This window comes from Pimephales promelas, chromosome 14, assembly GCF_988280905.1.
Source record: "Pimephales promelas chromosome 14, fPimPro1.hap1.1, whole genome shotgun sequence".
In the NCBI taxonomy this organism is placed as follows: Eukaryota; Metazoa; Chordata; class Actinopteri; order Cypriniformes; family Leuciscidae; genus Pimephales; species Pimephales promelas.
Window position 1 is genome coordinate 1,864,142 of NC_142782.1, and position 23,054 is coordinate 1,887,195.

The following is a 23,054-nucleotide window of genomic DNA, read 5'->3' on the forward strand; positions in this document are numbered from 1 at the left end:
CTCACACCTTTTGCTAACCTGGCGGCTCTAATGAGATAACAATGGTGTCCTTTAATCACAGGCCTCCAGCGGGCTTTTGTTCACTCCTGCAGAATCCACATCAAGCACTAACGATATAACGCCAACAGGATGCTCGCTTTCCCACGCACAGCTCACTCGCATCGGGGCAATTAGTGCTGTCTTGCAAGTGTGGCCACTTGGTTCAACTTTTTCCACACCTAGAAGAGTGAAACTCAATGATTTCATGGTTCCTGGATCAAAACCTAAATTATTGGTGAATAACTGATGATGAAGCACCAAACCCTGATATAAACTCAAACATGATTGATTGATCGGATTGGAAAGGTGATCCATCTGGAAATCACTTTCACCAGATATATACTGTAAATCAGTGTACTCAGACCCAACACAATGCCAAACCCTATATTTAATGTCAAATCATGCATTTTGTCTCAAAACTTGCCCATGTTGGCATAATTTGCCAATATGGGTTAACACATGAAAAATACTGTGAAAATGTTTGGTTGGATGAACCAAAATCCAAGTTTGGGCCACAATATGCTGACGAATGTCTTTTCTTTTCAACACATGATATGGAAATCATTCCCTTCTCTTTTAAAAGTCAATATCCTTGTTGCTGTCCTAGTTGCATATAATGGATTTTATTTATTTTCATAACTATATGCAATCTGGATCATGACCCAGAACCACCTTTATTTTAAAAAAAAGGTGTACAGAATTGCAGAGACGGCCATTGTTTTGCTCAGTTTATTAATGGTCTCGCTTGTCGAATTGATTTAACCCTTATGCTGCATTAGGGACATTTTTGGTCTTTTGTAGTTTAATTTCTTTGACCATTTTGGCTGTTTTAATGCAAATGGTATGAAATTTGGCAAAATTGTGACTTTTTGGATACATGTAAAAAATGTGATCCCATTTTGCAAAATATGTATAACACACACTGTGTAGATCAAATAGTAACACTCAGCACCATAAAGACCAAAAATGGCCCATTGAAACCCATTAAAACGTTGTTTAAATCTGAGGCTGTCAGTAATACATGAAACATGATTTTTGCACAAACATCCTTTCATTTTGAAGCAAAAGCATTATATTTGCATTATATAGTGATGACGTCACTACATATTTATTCCCTATGGGTGGAAATGCACCTTATTTTAGGCAATAGGCAATGTTTAATAGGTGGCCATTTTTGGTCTCTAACGCGCTAAGTGGGATTTTTTGCAAAGTGGGACTGTGATAATCCAAATCTAAAGTTTTCTCTTTGCATTTAGTTTATTGAAAATAATTGAATTTTTGTGTTTTTTCCTCTTATACAAATCGATGGTTTCGCAAACAAAACTGGTAATTAAAGGGTTAAAATCCTGAAATTGAATACATTTTTGGTAGTTATGATGAGGACTGATGCTGGTTAAAAGATTTAACTTGGTAAAAGTGGAAAATAATAATAATATATAATATTTTAGGCAATGTTTAATATGTGGCCATTTTTGGTCCTTAATGCACTCAACGGTGTTAAAAATCTAATGCAGCACAAGGGTTAAATCTGGTGACAGACGTGGACTTGACTCTTGGCGTTATTGTAAAGTGTTCTCCACCCATCAGTTTGTATTTTGCTAACGACGGGCAGATAGTCAGAAGGGTGTGAATAGTTATTGGCGATAAAGACGAGTGAGACAGGTGTGTGTGTGTGTGTGATGTGAATGTAACCGGAGGACTGAATAGCTCAAGTCTTAACTCTGCATCCACTGATATTTCTATATTTATTTTCATTTTAATTTAATAATGAGCATTTCAAAATGTAACAAATTAGAATTTTATTAAAATGTAGTCCTTTTTTTTTTTCTGGTGTTGCGTGTTTAAGTTGCTCATGGGCAAGTCCAGACATAACTTTGTTTCTGCTCTAGTTTTGGAAGGAGAAATCTGTGGAGTGGATTTTAAGATACTGAGGATTGGATCTGAATACATCATCGAATTAGGCAAAATACTGGGATTTACTATTAATATATACCTTATATTTAATATTTACCTCCTGTGGTGTAAATCCAGCTTTTAATATTGTTTATGTGTGTATGTGGTGTTTTTAATATGCTTTAATACACACCATGTGTAAATTCATAAGTCTCCTTAAAACTGCAGTGAACCAAAGACACGCTTTGAAATCGCTGGTGTTTCTGACGTCACAAACCACCTTGTAACCAATCAGATCAACGTGTGATCGTCAACCAGTGGATCTCTGAGCTGAGGGAGTTAGTGGAGGCGGGGCTCATTTGCATATTCATTGAACCGTGTATACTGAATTAGGCAAGGGAGTCGAGTTACATTAACTGGTCGGGTTATTGTGTGTGTGTGCGTCTGTGTGTTTTTGTGTGTGTGATGGGTAGGTTTAGGGGTCAGGTTAGTGTGTGCGTGCGTCTATCTGTGTGTGTGTGTGTGTGTGTGGCTCTGTCTGTGTGTGTGATGGGTAGGTTTAGGGGTTGGGTTATTGTGGGTGTGCGTCTGTTTGTTTGTGTGTGTGTGTGTGATGGGTAGATTTAGGGGTCGGGTTAGTGTGTGTGTGTATGTGTGTGTTTGTGCATGTGTGCATCTATCTGTGTGTGTGAGCGTGCATGTCTGTGTGTGTGTGTGATGGGTAGGTTTAGGAGTCAGGTTAGTGTAAGGCGATTGAATATACAGTTTGTAAAGTATAAAAACCATTACGTCTGTGGAATGTCCTCATAAAACGTGTGTGTGTGTGTGTGAGTGTGTGTGTGTGTGCGTGAGAATGCCAAGCATCAGAGGGCTTAAGCCGTGGATCTTCTCCCCAGACCGGATTCCCGTCGGCCCAGTGGGATGCCAAGGGTGTCGGCCACATTTTTTCTGGGATCGGGCGGCTCAGAGCAAGAGGGATGTGTGTGTCCTAATGAAACGCCACACGTCTAGCACCCCCGCGACCCTCTCACACTCCTCTCCCTCCCCTGCGAGGTGGCGGTGACATCTGACGGCCTGAAACATGATCTTATTGATTCCCATCTCGAGCTTTGTGATGGAAATAACCCCACCACAGCCCCATCCCAGAATATACACACGGGTATCCCGTTAAATAAAGAGCCGGAGAGTCACAGATGACAAGTGGACGTGAGTGAGATCTTGTTTGGGTTCAGAGCTTCAATGTCAAAGTGCTGACATGTGATGACAGCGCACAGACGTGTTGAGCCATTCATTTCTGTGTCCCGAACGGCCCTGGTCCAACATAAGCAGCCTCTAAAATTAACTGGTTATAAAACATAACACATTAATCCATTTATTGAGTGACTCTAATTGACAATGCATATGTTGTGTGTAAGAACCACATGTTGTTTGGTCATCCAAGAGCATGTGGGATTTATAGAGTACTTCATTATTTACTTACGTCCATGTCATTTCAGGATTCTGTGAACATGAAAAAAAGGGTTTTTGAACATTCTTCATGCCGATCTTCCTCATAATGACAGGGTCGTAAAAAAAGACCCATCATCATCGTTGATAGTGACCACGATAATTTTTTTTATGTTTAAAACTAGTGCTGTCAAACGATTAATCGCGATTAGTTGCATCCAAAATAAAAGTTTGTGTTTACATAAAATATGTGCACTGTGTATAATAATATAAATACACACACATGCATGTATATTTAAGAAAAAAATATTATTTATATATAAAATATTTATATATAATATAAATTATATAAATCTATATACAGTAAATAGATGAAAATATTTCTTAAATATATACAAGCATGTGTGTATTTATATATAAAAAATAATTATACACAGGGCACCCACAAATTATATGCAAACACAAACTTTTATTTTGGATGCGATTAATAGTGATTAATCGTTTGACAGCCCTAATTAAAACACATGCCAAATGTACTATACATGTATATTTATATTAGTTTTCGTATGGCTTTCAAAAACGTTTACACTATTTTCCGAAAACGTGATTTGATCTTGATGTCATGTGGGGTAACCGTCAAATAAAAATTGATAAAACAATTTTTCGTTATACCTTGAATACTGTAAATTGTATGCATTTTAGTAAATTTATTAAAAACTTAAAAAATGCATTTTGTATTTAAAATCATTTTAAATTATCATGAATTATTAATCTATAAATATGAAGTTTTTGGGAGTTGCACCACATGACATTTAACTACATGAACTAGCCTTGCTGTCATTAAAAGGTCAAATCATCTGATATTTAAAAAAAATTATTGACCTTGACACAGTGATGAGGGTCTGCAGGGTCTCTATGATAATTTCGATTGCTCCGCATGACTATGATTTGGTAGAAAAGTATTAATTATCAGAAATAGTAATAATAGAAATACTAGACATGTAGATTTTCTGAAGAACATGTTAGTGCACAACTACGCTGCCTCGAGTCAAAAAAGCTCACACTCATGTCTTTACCATATTCTGAGAGGGATATCAGTGTTGTTTAGTTAAGAATCAAGATGCTATCATGAGTAGCACATTTAACAAGATGCTAACATGAATAGCATGATGCACTTTTAACATGTTGCTAGTATGATGCTAACACATTCAATGAGTTGTCATCATAATCCTAACACATGTAGCATGCTAACATGAGTAGCATGTTGATACCATGTTTTTAACAAGATCATAACTTACCTTTAACATTATCCTAGCATGTCTTTACGATATTCTGAGAGGGACATCGGTGTTGTTTTAGAAATATACTTACATGATTAGCACGTTTAACAAGATGCTAACACGAATAGCATGATGCTAACACATTCAATGAGTTGATCATGCTAACATGAGTAGCATGTTGATATCATGTTTTTAACAAGATCCTAACTTGATTTAACATTATGCTAGCATGATGCTAACATGATTAGCATGATGATAAGCAAGATGCTAACATAATTAGCATGTTTCTAACACAATCCTAACATGATTAACATGCTGCTAGCATGACGTAAACACATTTAACGTTTGGCTAACATGTTTAGCATGATTTGACACCTCATTCATGGGTTTACGACAAACGGTGTGGGACGAGTTACGCCCTGAAGTTTTGTCCAGAAGAGTAATAATAAGTATGCAAGAGAACAATAGTGAAGCTTTGCTTCAAAAGCACCACTAATAATAATAATAATAATCATAAGTATGTAATATAACAACGGCAAGCACCCCTAAATATGCAAAACTAGCTGTATTATAATCAATACTGTATTGAGCATCATGTCACTGACCCTAAAATGAACGAATGACCTCATTTGCTCTCAGTTTTGTTTGTCAACAGCGTTAGCCTTTAGCTGTGTGTTAGTGTACTGTAGGCTAAGTGAAAGGTCGACTGGTGGTCTCCCTAACAGCTTAAACCACATCGTAAAAAAAACTGGACCATAAAGAACAACTGGCTACTCGGTTCTGACTTCACAATAATAGAGACATAGCTTCGGGAAGTGGGTGGTCCGCTCTCTATGAAAAAAAGGTAGTCTATAACACCTGGTCTGATCAACTCTACGCACTTTGGTTAGAAAACATTCAGAGAATTGAGACAACTGAACCTGGGGCGCAGAAACTCGCGCAGAATGAAGTGTTTAGTGTGGATTAATGGCTAATTATTACACTGTCCGCTGACCCTTAGTTTTACCCCAGCCATTTGCAAGCTGACCATTTGAGCTTGCCAAATTTGACACAGCTGACACAGGCAATAAATTTGAACTAGTTCCACCTCCCCCTCGATCTGCGGCCCCTCACCCTCACAACAAGCACAACACCTCGTGAGATGCACTCGGACACTTTCTGACTGTTGGAATTAATGATTGGAAATCTGATGAAACGGTTGGATTTTCCCAGGGTGGAGATCATGTGACCATTTCACTGACAGAGGGCCCAGTCACATTACCATATTGCACTTAAGTACTTTGATTGTGAGCACTTGATTATAAGTAACTTTGCAAGTACATGACGTCAAAGGAGCATCAAAATAAAGCCGATATTAAGCAGACAGGCTACTAATACTCTGATGAGAGTTAGTTGCAAAGTTACTTATAGTTAGTAGAATGTCTACATGGGACCATCAAAATAAAGTCTTACCGAAAGTTCAATCAATCAATATTCGTGTTCAGTGTAATAGTTGTACAACAATAATTTTTAAAGACTAAAATTATTGTCTTTTAATATGTATTTAATTTATTTAATATAGTTTATTAATAACCAATATTAAAATAAACCATATTTGCTAACTAAAGATAGAATTATCATAAATAATTTATATTTTATCACATAACTGCACAAATATTTCTTATAAATGTTTTTTTTTTTCATAATTTCCCTACTTTCACGTCAAACTCGTCTTGTTTTAGATTCTGAAGAAGTGATTTTAAAATAATGCAAGTTTGTCAGTCTAAACCATATAATTTTCTTTATGGAAAGCAGAAGCTTGGACATTTTTAATATTATGATTTCACATGCCAGATTCAAAGTATATCTCAGTTAAATACATTAGTACTTCACTGAATTATGAATTATGAATTAAAGTATGTGTGATGCTCTGAATGTCCGCTCAGATGTGGGAATGTGAGTTTGTGCACCTCAATGGACTCTTCATTGGCCTGAATCCGTCACGTCGCTCAGTCTCGGGTCGTTCTCGCACGGGTGGTTAAAATATCCGCCTGCTGGACACTGAGGAGGGGGTTGACCAGCCTTTGTCCAGGAGCTCTCAAACATCTGTGTTATTTTTAAGAGGCAAAATGTCAGTGTGCAGTGAACAGGCGGAAAGATGGACCATGTGTGGCTGAAACCGGGGCCGGTCAAAGCCTCATCTCCGCACCGGAGTGACCAACACTAACATAACGAGAGACAGTGCCAGTAAAGACTGGGAGAATTCAGGGAGATAGGGAAACTTTTTCCAAGTAATATCAATGGCAAAATATATTGCCCCTATATTGCTACATTGCTATTTGATTTTGATCAAATAAATACAGAATATTATATATATATATATATATATATATATATATATATATATTAGGGCTGTGCAAAAATTAATTGCGATTAATCGCATCCAAAATAAAAGTCTGTGTTTACATAATATATTTGTGTGTGCTGTATATAATTATTTTGTATATATAAATACACACACATGCATATATATATTTAAGAAAATGTGTTATTCATATATAAAATATTTATATTTATATAATATATATTATGTATTTATAAATATATACAGAATTTAAGCGCAAATAATTCTTAAATATATACAAGCATGCATAGGTATTTATATATACAAAATAATTATATAAAGCATACACAAATATATTATGTAATCACAGACTTTTATTTTGGATGCGATTAATCACAATTAACTTTTGCACAGCCCTAATATATATATATATACACACACACAAACATTGTCACAGTTGTTCAATTAATTTCTGTTTTCATAAACTTCTAGTGTGTTATTTTCAGTCACGTGTTTCTTATTTGTTGTTTTCCGTAACACTTTTGTAGTAGTAGTTCACCCCAAAATGAAAACTCTGTCAGTAATTACTCTCCCTCATGTTGTTCAACCCCGTAAGACTTTTGTTCATCTTCGCAACACAAATGAAGATATTTCTAATTAAATCTGAGAGCTGGATCACTCCTCCATAGGCTTCGGGGATCGAAACTTGCCGGCCCAGAAAAGTTATTAAAAACATTGTTAAAGTAGTCAGAGTGACTACAGCGGCTCAACCTTAAGTTTATCAAACGACGAGAATACTTTTTGTGAGCAAAAAACAAAACAAAATTACGACTTTTTTTAACTATTGTCAACTATTTTCGAGTGAGTAACAGCGCAGCGCATCTGTGTTGTACGTCACACGCAGGCTCACTATAGAGCATCACAGTCCCGTCCACAGCCGGTGCCGGAAGTAAAAATTCAATACAATTTCTCCATTGACATTTGATATATAAGCCATAAAAACGTAACCATCATAGACTGTAAAAAAAGATGGACGACGCTCCCTTCGCTCTTTTCCATCAGAGAGAACTGAAGCCGCCAGTGTCTCGATATGACGCTGACATCTTGGAACTTGAGTCTGCGCACTTGCGCGTTTCGGGACCAGTCATGCGCAGTCGTGCTTCAGTGACTACCTCGCACAGAGAACCTGTCAATCACAGCTGTCAATCATGATGTCAGAGCATGAGACGTTGGGGGCGATCGAGACGTTTTGGCTTCACTTTTGAGGGTTGTGCGGCACGCTTGGTAACCATACATGGTAGACTTAAAACCAGCTACGGCTGTACTAAGCGATTGTATGTGCTCATATAAACGCCAAAAGTTCATGGGGCACTAACCTTGTTTTAAGATAAATGCCTTTTAGCGGACCCTAAATTCAATCACTAATTATCTTTACTACGGCGGTGAATCAATCAAAAACCAACTTTAGCTGGACAATAACTTTATTCTACAGCTGCTGTAAAGCCAAAACAATATCTGTTACTTTAATTTATCACTGTAAAGCTGCTTTGAAATAAAATATATTGTTAAAGGCGCTATATAAATGAAGGTGACTTGACTTGTTTATGGACAGCACTGAAACCGTTTCATCGACCTGCATGGACTGTGTCTTACCTACATTGATCCCATCAGGTTTCCCATCAGCACCATCACCACCGAGCTCAGCCAGTCCTTCGCCTCTGCTGGACACTTGCAGTCCTTCTCCTCTGGGTACGCCATGTTGTGAACGTTAAGCCTAAGGCCACTTTTACACATAGCCGGGTATTTAGAGAAACAAATATTTCCCCCCTCCGTTTTCAATAATAACATTGTGCACACAACATTGTTTTAAAGAAAGTTGTCATTTACATCAACCCGCATAAATACGCCGTCGAGCGCCATCATAACTCGGCCAAATCGGGTGCTCGCATGACGTGAAGCATTTTCTGGCGCATAATGTGACGTTTGAGAACCTTAAACCCCGTTTCTCCCAATTCACACTTCAACACATAACCGGCGTTATCACAAATCTCCACTTTGGCCGGAGTTTTTAGACATAATCGTTTTATGTGATAAATCAGGGTTTTGGTGTAAATGAGAGGCCAAACCACAGGGAAATATCTGCGTCTTCCCTTCGTGTAAACGGGGCATAAGGTTGTGCAACCAACAGCCTCATCCGAGCGAAAGGATTCTTTGGCTCCGCCTCCTGCCTCTGATCCCTTCCTCCATCTCAGCCAGTCGACCTGTCGTCTCCTTGGCTCCTCCCATCTTCGGCTCCACCTGAGACCCTCGGCCTTGCGGCTCCACCGGGTTCCTCGACATACTGGGTTCCTCGATATATATATATATATATATATATATATATATATATATATATATATGTGTGTGTGTGACTTGTGTTTGCAAGGAGTCTGGATGCACACAGGATAATTTAGAGCTACAGACAATACAAATGAAAAAGGTCGATTTTTGGTCGATTTTGAAGTTTCCACAAAAAAGAGTTCATCATGCCTTCGTCTATCAATCCCAATGCTCCAAATAGCGGTTAAAAATCTAAAAGTATCTTTATTTTTTCATTTTCTGAGAGGAGTACCTTTCCTTTGTCCATGGAAAACTATCTTACTTGCGCTTACTGACAGATCTGAAGCTCCTCAGACACAATGCACAATCCAGTATTTCAAAATATCTGTTCTGGCGAGTATTCACGCAAACATTATCTGTTATGTCTTATGTGACGGTGTAACTGTTGGGAAAAAAACATCGGATGTGTACAGTAGGTCTTAATGCTGTCTGTCTCACTAATGTTAATCAAACAAACTGTGGTATCATGGAAAAAAAATATACTTAAAAATTAATATAACTATTTTTTGTTTTGGATTTTTCTCAAAATTGACTTTGCTGACTAATCAATGAAAATAACAATAACTTGTTTTTTAAAACGTGCTCAATGCAACCAGCACGGGCATATATACAGTAAACATATATATATATTACACATCTTTTGTTAGATGCAAGTAATTGAGATTTATATGTATATATTTGAGTAACTTAGATATAGATAAAGTCACAACAGCTTTCTAATAAATTCGCATTTATTAACGGTTGGTTCTGTATAGACTGACATGACCTCTGTGTCCCAATGGAGACATGCATCCGTTATATCACTAGTCTAGTCTAGCGGGTTCAGGGTCTCGTCAGCGGTCATATTAAGGACTCATGTTGTCGTCAGCCAACACAAACACTTCATCACATTCATATCACACATACGCACAGACACTCGCAAACCCACAGCTCAACACTCCTCTCCATTAACAGTTCTATTCCGCTCTATAGAGCCACTTAAAGTTCCTGATTCTGTGCTTTTGAAGAGTGCTAGTACATTTACTCCAAGGGAGTCCATTTCTTTCTTCGGCAAGTAGCAAGTGGACCTATAGCTGTATCTTTCATCTGGTAAAATTAGCCTGTGAAACATCTCATCATATTGCTCACACATTAACATATTAGCTACTGATCCAGCAGGAGAACATGCCATTCATAAACCCAAAATTTGATAGAGAACCTAAAAGCAACAAAAAGATAAATGAGACTCAAATTGACATGGTTGACGATCAGTAATGATTTGCAAAGAATTTTTGAAGGCTTTGTTTTTAATATTATACCTCAAACAACGGAGCATTTTGAGGAGAAACCTTTACTTTTCTAAATCATACAAACATACATGTTTTAACCTGGCGGACAATAAAACTGCAGGAAAAAAATCCCAAATAGTGCAGGGACTTGAGAGGTGGGCTCTTTTGAAGTGAGCCAATAAGCATTCACTTACACCTTGGCAACCACCCCCAAACCCCTAGCAACACACTAAAAATCACCCGCTTCGTAACCACGATGAAACGTCCTAGTAACTGTACCCATCCTGAAGACCTCAGAACAACTGGATACTGTAGCAGCACTTAAAATCACTTACACAAACCTTAGAAACCACAACAAGATACCCTAGTAACATCCTGAAAACATTAGAAACTGATAGTCCTACATTAAAAAACACTCTTAGGAAAATGCATAGCAACAACTTGGAAACCACCCACAACATTCTAATACAATGCACTAAAAATCACATAGAACACCTTAGCAACCACATTGAAATGGCATATTAACCACCCTGAGCAACTTAGAAACTGATGGCCACAGGATAAAAAAACACCTTAGCAACTGCATAGCAACACCTTGGCAACGACCCAAACCACACCCTAGCAAATGCATGGCAACACACTAAAAATCACGTTGACCACCTTAGCAACTACATTAAAATTTCATAGTAACCATCCTGAGCACCTAAGAACCTGAAAAAAACCCCACTAAAATCATCTTAGCAACTACAAAGCAACACATTGGCAACCACCCACAACTCCCTAGTAACCGCGTAACACCACACTGAAAATCGCTTTAAACACATTAGCAACTACATTGAAATGCAATGGTAACCATGATGAAGACCTTAGAAACTGACAGCTAAAACAACACTCAGAACACCTTAACAACTACTTCATCAGTGCCTTGGCAACCAGCCACAACACTCTAGCAAACGCATAGCAACACACTAAAATCACTTAGAAAACCTTAGCAACCACATTGAAATACCCAAGTAACCATCCTGAGCTCTTTAGAAACTAATGGCCACATGTTATAAACACCTTAGCAACGGCATAGCAACACCTTAGCAACCACTCACAACACTCTAGTAATGTATAAAAACACACTGAAAATAGCTTCAAACATATTAGCAACCAGAACGAGATGCCATAGTAACAAACCTGGGCTCTTTAGAAACTGAAGGCCACATGTTAAAAACACCTCAGCAACGGCATAGCAACACCTTAGCAACCACCCACAACACTCTAGTAAACTTTACATTAACCATAGCGTCAGTTCTGGCAGGTCATGTTAGTCATGCTCACATCAGCTGACATACATCTACCTATAGGAATACGCCTATCACTGTCCACATATATAAGCTCCTTCAGTATTATCAGCAGCTATCGTGTTTCTCATGAGCTGATTACCCTCCTCCCTCCCCAGCTCCTCCTCTCGTCAGTCAATATGGCATTCTAATTCCCCTTGAATATTAGAAAATATTCTTGAATTATGTTGTGCTTTAAAATCTTGAATTAATGATATCTGAGATTAATGATATCCACATTGAGATGCCATGGTAACCACCCTGAGCACATTAAAAAACTGATTTACACGTTAAAGTAACTGCATAGCAACACCTTAGCAACCACCACAACACCCTAGTAATGTTTAGAAACACAATGAAATAGCGTCAAACACATTAAGATCCCGATTGAAACACCATAGTAACCATCCTAAGCACTTTAGAAACTGATGGCCACGTTAAAAAAACCTTAGCAACTGCATAGCAACACCTTGGCAACCACCCACAATCACACTTGTGTATCGGGGGCAGCCGTCTGTCTAGCCTTTGTCTCTGTCTCCGTCTGATCTCTCTGTAGTTCACACCTGATCCCGAACCACTGCACTTCACACAGGAATTTTCCATTTTCTATTTTCTCTTGCAGCTCGTCCCGCCCCTCCTTCCACCCCCAACGGCCCCTACAGCCGCCACAAAGACAAATGTGGCACTCTCTCTAACAAACCACTAGAAAACACCAGCCCTTCATTTAATATATACATTATTATTATTATTTTATTCATATTAATAAAATTATTATATATACAAAGCATATATACATTTAGGAGGTTCTTGTAAATAATCGGAGTATAGAGATATTACTTTATTTTTCGCTGATTGCTCAGGTGATTTTTGACAGTGAAGTATCTTGTCCTGAGGAGGTCCTTTAGCGTGGGAATTGTGTGGTTTTATTCGGGTCATTCAGCATGCCCTCTTACCTGTCCCCGACCCCTGAACTCTCCGTCAATCTCTCTTCACCTTCCTTTTCCTTTACCTCCACAATCTAAAGCCGCATCTCTCACTGCAGTGACCTCTCAATCACACCTGCTTTTTTGTGATGTTGTATTACTCGCATATGAAATCCGGTTTCCCCAATAAAAAAAATAAAATAAAAATAAAATTCTTTGAAAATTTATCTTTTCTCTTATTGGAATCAAAATGTGGATCCAAAACAATAGGATGATGTAATACGATCGAATTCACTGAGAAATGAAATTGCGAAAAAATATTACTAATAAGAAACTGGTTGTTTTACATTTTAATAGAGTTTTACACTTTTACAGAAGTAGAAATGTTTCAAAGTCAGATCAAATGAGTCAAGAAAGAAACGATAAAAAATGTGTCTTTATCTCTCATGCTGGAAAAGAAAGGTCAACTCGAGTGCATCGCATTACAGTATTGCACACAGTGGCTGAATTTGGAATAACATACCACCATACCAATCATACTATTTCTGCCATATTTGAAATGACAAATGACAATACTGTCCTTTGTTGTGCACAAATCTAGGTCAGTCCATGCAAACAGAGAATCTACATACCCGATCACCAGCTGGAGTGCCCTTGAGAGCCACCAGGGGGCAACCACAGACTATTGTCCTTCTCTGACCCCATACTTGCACTGTACACGTCTGCGGCACATTACGGCTCCGCCCAGGTTTTGTTCAATCCTCCACGCGGTACCAGCTCACACCAGGAGTATTTCAGAAGCGTTGCGACTGGATCCGCGAGACCCCATGATTTGCATGTCCGATGTAGTTTTTCTTGATTTTTCGTGTTTTTTCTTGATTTTTGGGGTTCTACTATGGTTAATTGTTATGTTTTAATAATAATAATAATAATAATTCGTTACATTTATATAGCGCTTTTCTGGACACTCAAAGCGCTTCACATAGAAGGGGGGGATCTCCTCAACCACCACCAATGTGCAGCATCCACCTGGATGATGCGACGGCAGCCATAGTGCGCCAGAACACTCACCACACACCAGCTTACTGGTGGAGAGGAGACAGTGATGAAGCCAATTGGTGTATATGGGGATGATTAGGAGGCCATGATGGACAGAGGCCACTGGGCAAATTTGGCCAGGATGCCGGGGTTACACCCCTGCTCTTACGAAAGACATCCTGGGATTTTTTATGACCACAGAGAGTCAGGACCTCGGTTTAACGTCTCATCCGAAGGACGGTGCTCTTTTTGACAGCATAGTGTCCCCATCACTTTGCTGGGGCATTAGGACCCACACAGACCACAGGGTGAGCACCCCCTGCTGGCCACACTAACACCTCTACCAGCAGCAACCTGGCTTTCTCAGAAGGTCTCCCATCCAGGTACTAACCAGGCTCAGCCCTGCTTAGCTTTAATGGGCAACCAGTCTTGGGCTACAGGGTGATATGGCTGCTGGTTTTGCCTGGTTTAATTGTATTTATTGTTGTGCTTATTGCTATGTACTACTTTGCTGTACTGTAGCCTAATACACTTAAAAGTTCCTTAATGAATGACAAGTATAAACGATTTGTGTGTTTTAGTCTTTTAAAATACATCCTCAATGATCTTGTATCTATATTTCACATACAGTGCCTATGAGCACGAGGAGAACACTGGCTTTTGGACGCGGCGTCTGTCAAAAATAGCCTAGGCGCATATCTTTAGCGAATCCATTGCCTGGACTCATCGGCACTCATTGCTTTCAGCGGTGTCTCATTTACCTTGTTTGTTCACCCTTTATAAGCCTGGTCAATTCTGTCATTCATTGCGAAGTCTTGCATGTGTCTATACTGCATTTCTGAGCATTCATGTCCCTTGGCTTTTTGGATTCTCTGCCGGTTGCTCTGGATTTGTCTGTTCTGTCTCTGCCCTAGACTCTGTAATTGTTTGGACTGTTTGCCTGTGTTTTGATCTTTGCCTGTTTGTGTGGATTACGATTGTAGATTAATAAATACTGCGTTTGGATCCTCAACCTTCATGTCTCAAAAGCAGTTTCATAACACTTATCCATTAGTGGATACCGCAGTTCAACTCATCCGTTTGCAGCAAGGTAACATATCACTCGAGGACCACACCCGATATTTCCTAGACCTTGAGCATCTCACTTTCCTTATTTTGCCCTTATTGACTTAATGATTGCTACCAATCCCAACTCGCATTTCCAAATCTGTGATGGTCCTTGAGGATCAATGGTTGAGTTTTTGGACTATGCACTGCTATTGAGTGGGTCTTCCTACATAGTTGTGAAAGTAGAGGAGGACGCTTCCCCCCAAATTTTTTTTTTTGCAAGACACACCAAGGTCCGGAGCTTGGTCCATCACGGTCACCAGTGTGTCCTGTTATAATGGTCGCTAGTCCTGTGCTTTTTGCATCCTGTGGTTCACAACATGATAGCCTGTGATAGCCTCACATCATAGCCTGTGCACAACATGACTGCCCTGCCAGAGTCTCCAATCCTCATAGACGCCATGCCAAAGCCCGACACCAACGCAGAGGTCGTACCCGAACTTCCTGTCTGCCTTGATGCGACTGCACAGGTCGTACCCGAACTTCCTGTCTGCCTTGATGCGACCGCAGAGGTCATACCCGAACTTCCTGTCTGCCTCGTTGCGACTGCAGAGGTCGTACCCGAACTTGCTGTCTGCCTTGATGCGACCGCAGAGGTCATACCCGAACTTCCTGTCTGCCTCGTTGCGACCGCAGAGGTCATACCCGAACTTCCTGTCTGCCTCGTTGCGACCGCAGAGGTCGTACCCGAACTTCCTGTCTGCCTCGTTGCGACCGCAGAGGTCGTACCCGAACTTCCTGTCTGCCTCGTTGCGACCGCAGAGGTCGTACCCGAACTTCCTGTCTGCCTCGTTGCGACCGCAGAGGTCGTACCCGAACTTCCTGTCTGCCTCGATGCGACCGCAGAGGTCATACCCGAACTTCCTGTCTGCCTCGTTGCGACCGCAGAGGTCATACCCGAACTTCCTGTCTGCCTCGTTGCGACCGCAGAGGTCGTACCCGAACTTCCTGTCTGCCTCGTTGCGACCGCAGAGGTCGTACCCGAACTTCCTGTCTGCCTCGTTGCGACCGCAGAGGTCGTACCCGAACTTCCTGTCTGCCTCGATGCGACCGCAGAGGTCGTACCCGAACTTCCTGTCTGCCTCGTTGCGACCGCAGAGGTCGTACCCGAACTTCCTGTCTGCCTCGATGCGACCGCAGAGGTCGTACCCGAACTTCCTGTCTGCCTCGATGCGACCGCAGAGGTCGTACCCGAACTTCCTGTCTGCCTCGATGCGACCGCAGAGGTCGTACCCGAACTTCCTGTCTGCCTCGATGCGACCGCAGAGGTCGTACCCGAACTTCCTGTCTGCCTCGTTGCGACCGCAGAGGTCGTACCCGAACTTCCTGTCTGCCTTGATGCGACCGCAGAGGTCATACCCGAACTTCCTGTCTGCCTTGATGCGACCGCAGAGGTCATACCCGAACTTCCTGTCTGCCTCGTTGCGACCGCAGAGGTCGTACCCGAACTTCCTGTCTGCCTCGATGCGACCGCAGAGGTCGTACCCGAACTTCCTGTCTGCCTCGTTGCGACCGCAGAGGTCGTACCCGAACTTCCTGTCTGCCTCGATGCGACCGCAGAGGTCGTACCCGAACTTCCTGTCTGCCTCGATACGACCGCACAGGTCGTACCCGAACTTCCTGTCTGCCTCGATGCGACTGCAGAGGTCGTACCCGAACTTCCTGTCTGCCTTGATGCGACCGCAGAGGTCATACCCGAACTTCCTGTCTGCCTCGATGCGACTGCAGAGGTCGTACCCGAACTTCCTGTCTGCCTTGATGCGACCGCAGAGGTCATACCCGAACTTCCTGTCTGCCTCGATGCGACCGCAGAGGTCGTACCCGAACTTCCTGTCTGCCTCGTTGCGACCGCAGAGGTCGTACCCGAACTTCCTGTCTGCCTCGTTGCGACCGCAGAGGTCGTACCCGAACTTCCTGTCTGCCTCGATGCGACCGCAGAGGTCGTACCCGAACTTCCTGTCTGCCTCGTTGCGACCGCAGAGGTCGTACCCGAACTTCCTGTCTGCCTCGATGCGACCGCAGAGGTCGTACCCGAACTTCCTGTCTGCCTCGATGCGACCGCAGAGGTCGTACCCGAACTTCCTGTCTGCCTCGATGCGACCGCAGAGGTCGTACCCGAACTTCCTGTCTGCCTCGATGCGACCGCAGAGGTCGTACCCGAACTTCCTGTCTGCCTCGTTGCGACCGCAGAGGTCGTACCCGAACTTCCTGTCTGCCTTGATGCGACCGCAGAGGTCATACCCGAACTTCCTGTCTGCCTTGATGCGACCGCAGAGGTCATACCCGAACTTCCTGTCTGCCTCGTTGCGACCGCAGAGGTCGTACCCGAACTTCCTGTCTGCCTCGATGCGACCGCAGAGGTCGTACCCGAACTTCCTGTCTGCCTCGTTGCGACCGCAGAGGTCGTACCCGAACTTCCTGTCTGCCTCGATGCGACCGCAGAGGTCGTACCCGAACTTCCTGTCTGCCTCGATACGACCGCACAGGTCGTACCCGAACTTCCTGTCTGCCTCGATGCGACTGCAGAGGTCGTACCCGAACTTCCTGTCTGCCTTGATGCGACCGCAGAGGTCATACCCGAACTTCCTGTCTGCCTCGATGCGACTGCAGAGGTCGTACCCGAACTTCCTGTCTGCCTTGATGCGACCGCAGAGGTCATACCCGAACTTCCTGTCTGCCTCGATGCGACCGCAGAGTAGGGGTGCACGATATTGACAAAAATGTGATATTGCGATATCGATAATGAATATTGCGATATCGATATTAATTTCGATATTTTGAAATGGATGTAAAACTACAAAAGTTATAGGAAAACACATAAAAAAGATTAATAAATAAAACAAGTTTTCTTACAACATAAGGTTTATTTCAACTGACAGTCATATTGGACTGGTACAGCATGAATATATAAATAATAACCATGTCTACAGAACAGGACATGTTTTACTATGTTAGTTGTGTAGGCCTACACTACAGTCAGTGTAAAAGACAATAAATAAGCAAGTCCATAGAACACACTATATGCAACATAAACGCCACTATATGCGTTTTCTTTGACCGGATAGCTATCTGATCATGAAAAGACCAGTTGTAAATGCCCTGTGGAACGCATATGTGACGTAACGTTACCGGTATTTGAATCTAATCGCTCAAACCACTTCAGGAGGTGGTCAGGGCCGCATTCCAGACGAAACTGGACAAATATAAATGTATCTCGTTATTGAATAAACCACATATGTAAAATTGACTCCTTCCAAAAACGCTAAAAATGAGAACGTTACAGGCTTAATGTCATGTTATGGCCAGATTTGACGACGCGCGCGACTGCAACACGCAGATCAGCTGAGCATCTCTTCATTATGCCAACGCGCAAACTATGGCAAATCAAAGTGAAAGTAAGTCACAGACGCTTTTACACAGTTATCTTCATTAAAAGTAAATGAATGATCTTATTTTACCTGATGATCGTATGCAGCCAATTTGCTTTCGGTGACGTAACTTACGCGCACTCCATTGAATCTGCATATAGCGCGGGAATTAAAGATCGTATTTTGATAAATCAGATATCCGATCAGTGAAAACGCATGAAGTTGCCAGATGGCCTGATGTTTATGCTTGTGCGCGTCGAGCCGGCCAACTCGAGCCGGCCGGGGCAAGTGTGTGTGTGGGCGGACTGTGTGGTAGTAGAGCAAGTGAGACGTGAGAGAGTGACGGCGATTAGCTTTGAAGCGAATAGCGACTCTTGAGAAAAACAAAGTGTCTCCCCTGTTCTTTCTGACCACTGTGGGAAATCTGTAGCATGAAAAGTTAAACCCCTCCTTGATTTCATGTTGTTTATGGAGAAGGAGAATCAGGAAATGAATCGGTGGAAATGAAACGGTGACGGACGCATCATAAACAAAATATTGCATAAATATCGCGAGACTTTCGATATGTATATCGAGCAACGTGATATCGCGATAACGATATTGATTCGATATATCGTGCACCCCTACCGCAGAGGTCGTACCCGAACTTCCTGTCTGCCTCGTTGCGACCGCAGAGGTCGTACCCGAACTTCCTGTCTGCCTCGTTGCGACCGCAGAGGTCGTACCCGAACTTCCTGTCTGCCTTGATGCGACTGCAGAGGTCATACCCGAACTTCCTGTCTGCCTCGATGCGACCGCAGAGGTCGTACCCGAACTTCCTGTCTGCCTCGTTGCGACCGCAGAGGTCGTACCTGAACTTCCTGTCTGCCTTGATGCGACTGCAGAGGTCGTACCCGAACTTCCTGTCTGCCTCGTTGCGACCGCAGAGGTCGTACCCGAACTTCCTGTCTGCCTCGTTGCGACCGCAGAGGTCGTACCCGAACTTCCTGTCTGCCTCGATGCGACTGCAGAGGTCGTACCCGAACTTCCTGTCTGCCTCGTTGCGACCGCAGAGGTCGTACCTGAACTTCCTGTCTGCCTTGATGCGACTGCAGAGGTCGTACCCGAACTTCCTGTCTGCCTCGTTGCGACTGCAGAGGTCGTACCCGAACTTCCTGTCTGCCTCGTTGCGACCGCAGAGGTCGTACCCGAACTTCCTGTCTGCCTCGATGCGACTGCAGAGGTCGTACCCGAACTTCCTGTCTGCCTCGTTGCGACCGCAGAGGTCGTACCTGAACTTCCTGTCTGCCTTGATGCGACTGCAGAGGTCGTACCTGAACTTCCTGTCTGCCTCGATGCGACTGCAGAGGTCGTACCTGAACTTCCTGTCTGCCTTGATGCGACTGCAGAGGTCGTACCTGAACTTCCTGTCTGCCTTGATGCGACTGCAGAGGTCGTACCTGAACTTCCTGTCTGCCTCGATGCGACTGCAGAGGTCGTACCTGAACTTCCTGTCTGCCTTGATGCGACTGCAGAGGTCGTACCTGAACTTCCTGTCTGCCTTGATGCGACTGCAGAGGTCGTACCCGAACTTCCTGTCTGCCTTGATGCGACTGCAGAGGTCGTACCTGAACTTCCTGTCTGCCTTGATGCGACTGCAGAGGTCGTACCTGAACTTCCTGTCTGCCTCGATGCGACTGCAGAGGTCGTACCTGAACTTCCTGTCTGCCTTGATGCGACTGCAGAGGTCGTACCTGAACTTCCTGTCTGCCTTGATGCGACTGCAGAGGTCGTACCCGAACTTCCTGTCTGCCTTGATGCGACTGCAGAGGTCGTACCTGAACTTCCTGTCTGCCTTGATGCGACTGCAGAGGTCGTACCCGAACTTCCTGTCTGCCTCGATGCGACTGCAGAGGTCGTACCCGAACTTCCTGTCTGCCTCGTTGCGACCGCAGAGGTCGTACCCGAACTTCCTGTCTGCCTCGTTGCGACCGCAGAGGTCGTACCCGAACTTCCTGTCTGCCTCGTTGCAACCGCAGAGGTCGTACCCGAACTTCCTGTCTGCCTCGTTGCGACCGCAGAGGTCGTACCCGAACTTCCTGTCTACCTCGTTGCGACCGCAGAGGTCGTACCCGAACTTCCTGTCTGCCTTGATGCGACTGCAGAGCTTTTGAACATATTCATATATTCAAACAAATGACACAAGTTTCAATAGAAATTCAGCTGCACAATCTAACCATATTTCAAAGACAATAGAATTAATTATGAAATTACATATAAAGATGTACCTACAGTAAGTGGGTCAAAAATCACTCTAAGTTCAACTACTTGCATTTATTATTATATTAAAATATAAATAATTTTCAGTTCATTCTAAATGACACGCAGTTAAGGATTCAAAAACATTACATTCATTTCACACCTAAGTATATTATTTCCATTATTATTATTCCTTTAGTGTGCTAAAGTTGACTTTTTCACAAGGGTCCAAGACTTTGCAGAACATTTAATTTCGTCAGAATGCGCTGGGAATGGCTAGCAGTGGAAAACGACCTGGAAGGACTAACTACCCATACTAACCAGCTAAACCTTGACCCCTTCAGACCTGACGTTGGTTTAAACAATGTTTAAGTAGCAATTTGACTATCGGTTAACAATATGCTGTAGCTTGTGTCACATTTCAGAGGTTAGGTCTTCATTTCAGAGGATGTTTAAAGATTACGAACAGACTTTTAAAATTTGAAAATCAAGAAATTTTCAAGAATGAAAAATCAAAAATATGCATTAAGAATGTAAATAGAGTGAATTCTGATTTTGTGTTGACTTTAAACTTTCTATTTGAAATGTGAGAAAGACGTAAATGTTAGTATTTGACTTCATGTGTATCCAGCGAGTGATGGAGAGAGGCTTTGATGCGGTGTGTGTGTGTGTACTGCATAGACAAGATTAATTGGTTGGAGCGACTTAATTTTTTTAAATTGAAATTTGTGTTTATGCCACAAATCATTAAGTTCCTCTAACTCAATGTAGCTTGTTAAACGTTAATTCAAAAGTTGTAATAACTCAAAATAATGTGTGCAAATTGTTGCGTTAATTTTTATTTGTTGAGCCAACATTATTTTTTAGAGTTTGTGAATGTGCGTGTGTGAGTGTTTATGTGTGTGGGCGATTGTGTGTGACTGTGAGAGTGTGTGTGTGAGGTCGGGCAGAGAGCAGGGTAACAGTACACCACTGCAGACAGCACTTAAACACTCAGCGAGAGACACTCTCTCAGCTCCTGTTTCATTCACCTGTGTGGATGTGTGTGTGTGTGTGTGTGTGGAGGAGAGCTCTGCAAGTTTCTACAGGACCCCCAACAGTGACGGCGCAGGGGCCACACTCATCCTGAGAGAGAGAGAGAGAGAGAGAGAGGTTACCTACTGCTGATGAGCTCGAAGAAATAAAGAAATACATACACCTATACCAAAATGTGTTTAAAATACATTTATTTCATACTAAGTACAAACCCATTAACATATTTACTGACGTATCGCTTGAGACTTACTGATATAAATATTATAATCAACTTTATTTGGATTGCTTCTTTATTGTACAATGCACATTTCTTAATATTAAACCTGAAGATGTGTTTTCGGCACTATTAAAAGGATAGTATGATATCTGGAAAAAAATGCAAGATATTTTAGGTGAACCTAAAGTTTATTTGCAATAGTTCCACTTTAGCACAATCAAATATACTTAAGGATATCTTTAGTTGAACTTCAGCACTTTTTCTGGATAACTAAAAGTCCTAAATTAGTTCCAATTTAGCAGACTTTAACCCAAAAAACGTATTTTGGAGAAATGTGGGCAAAATAGTTTTGATTTATTTTTTTTTAAAAAATACTTCCCATGATCTAAACGGTACGAGACTTGGCTACTTTTCCTAAATTTGCCTCCTGAACACACACAATTTTTTTGACTCAATTCTACAATGTTAAGTGGGTGAAAAAACTCCTTAATCTTGTATTTGGGTCAAAAATGGGCACCCATAGAAATGAATGGGAAAAACTGTAATTTAGAGCACACTAAAATAAGCCAAAATAAGACACCAGGTGACAGCAAAGTCACTTCATCTTTGGGTTTTAGCTCTAAGAACTTATTGGAATAATGTTTTAATGTAGTTAAAAAAAAAAAGCAAAAATAAAACATAAAAATAAGCATATTTTACATAGAAAATATCGTACATTTTGAAGTAAATAAATTCAAAAATACCCCCAAAATAAATGGAAATTATATCACCCGATCGTGGTTGTATCTCTATATTAGTGTTGCTTGATCTTAGACACAATTGACCATAACATTATTTTAAATAGACTCGAAAATGATGTTGGCATTAGTGAAATTTGCATTAGCATTGTATAAATCATACTTATCTGACCGTTATCAGTTTGTAGCACTAAATGAAGAGATGTCTTATCGATCACCAAGTTCAGTGTGGTGTACCACAAGGCTCAGTACTAGGACCGCTGCTGTTCACTCTATACATGCTACCCTTGCTAATTTGAAAGTCACGTTTTTTAGTATCTGTAAAACCAACCCGATCTCACGACAATTCGTATCGTAACAATTCGTATGACCTCACTCGTACGATTTAGCACGATTTTTGCTAAATCGTACATATTTTACGAGTTGGCCCCAGTT

At 41.8% G+C, this 23,054-nt stretch overlaps 1 long non-coding RNA gene across 1 annotated transcript in view; it reads right to left on the minus strand.

The window, feature by feature from the left end:
• LOC148973614 (uncharacterized) overlaps nt 1-23,054 on the minus strand; it is a 543,652-nt gene that overhangs the window by 127,740 nt on the left and 392,858 nt on the right. The window lies entirely within an intron of this gene.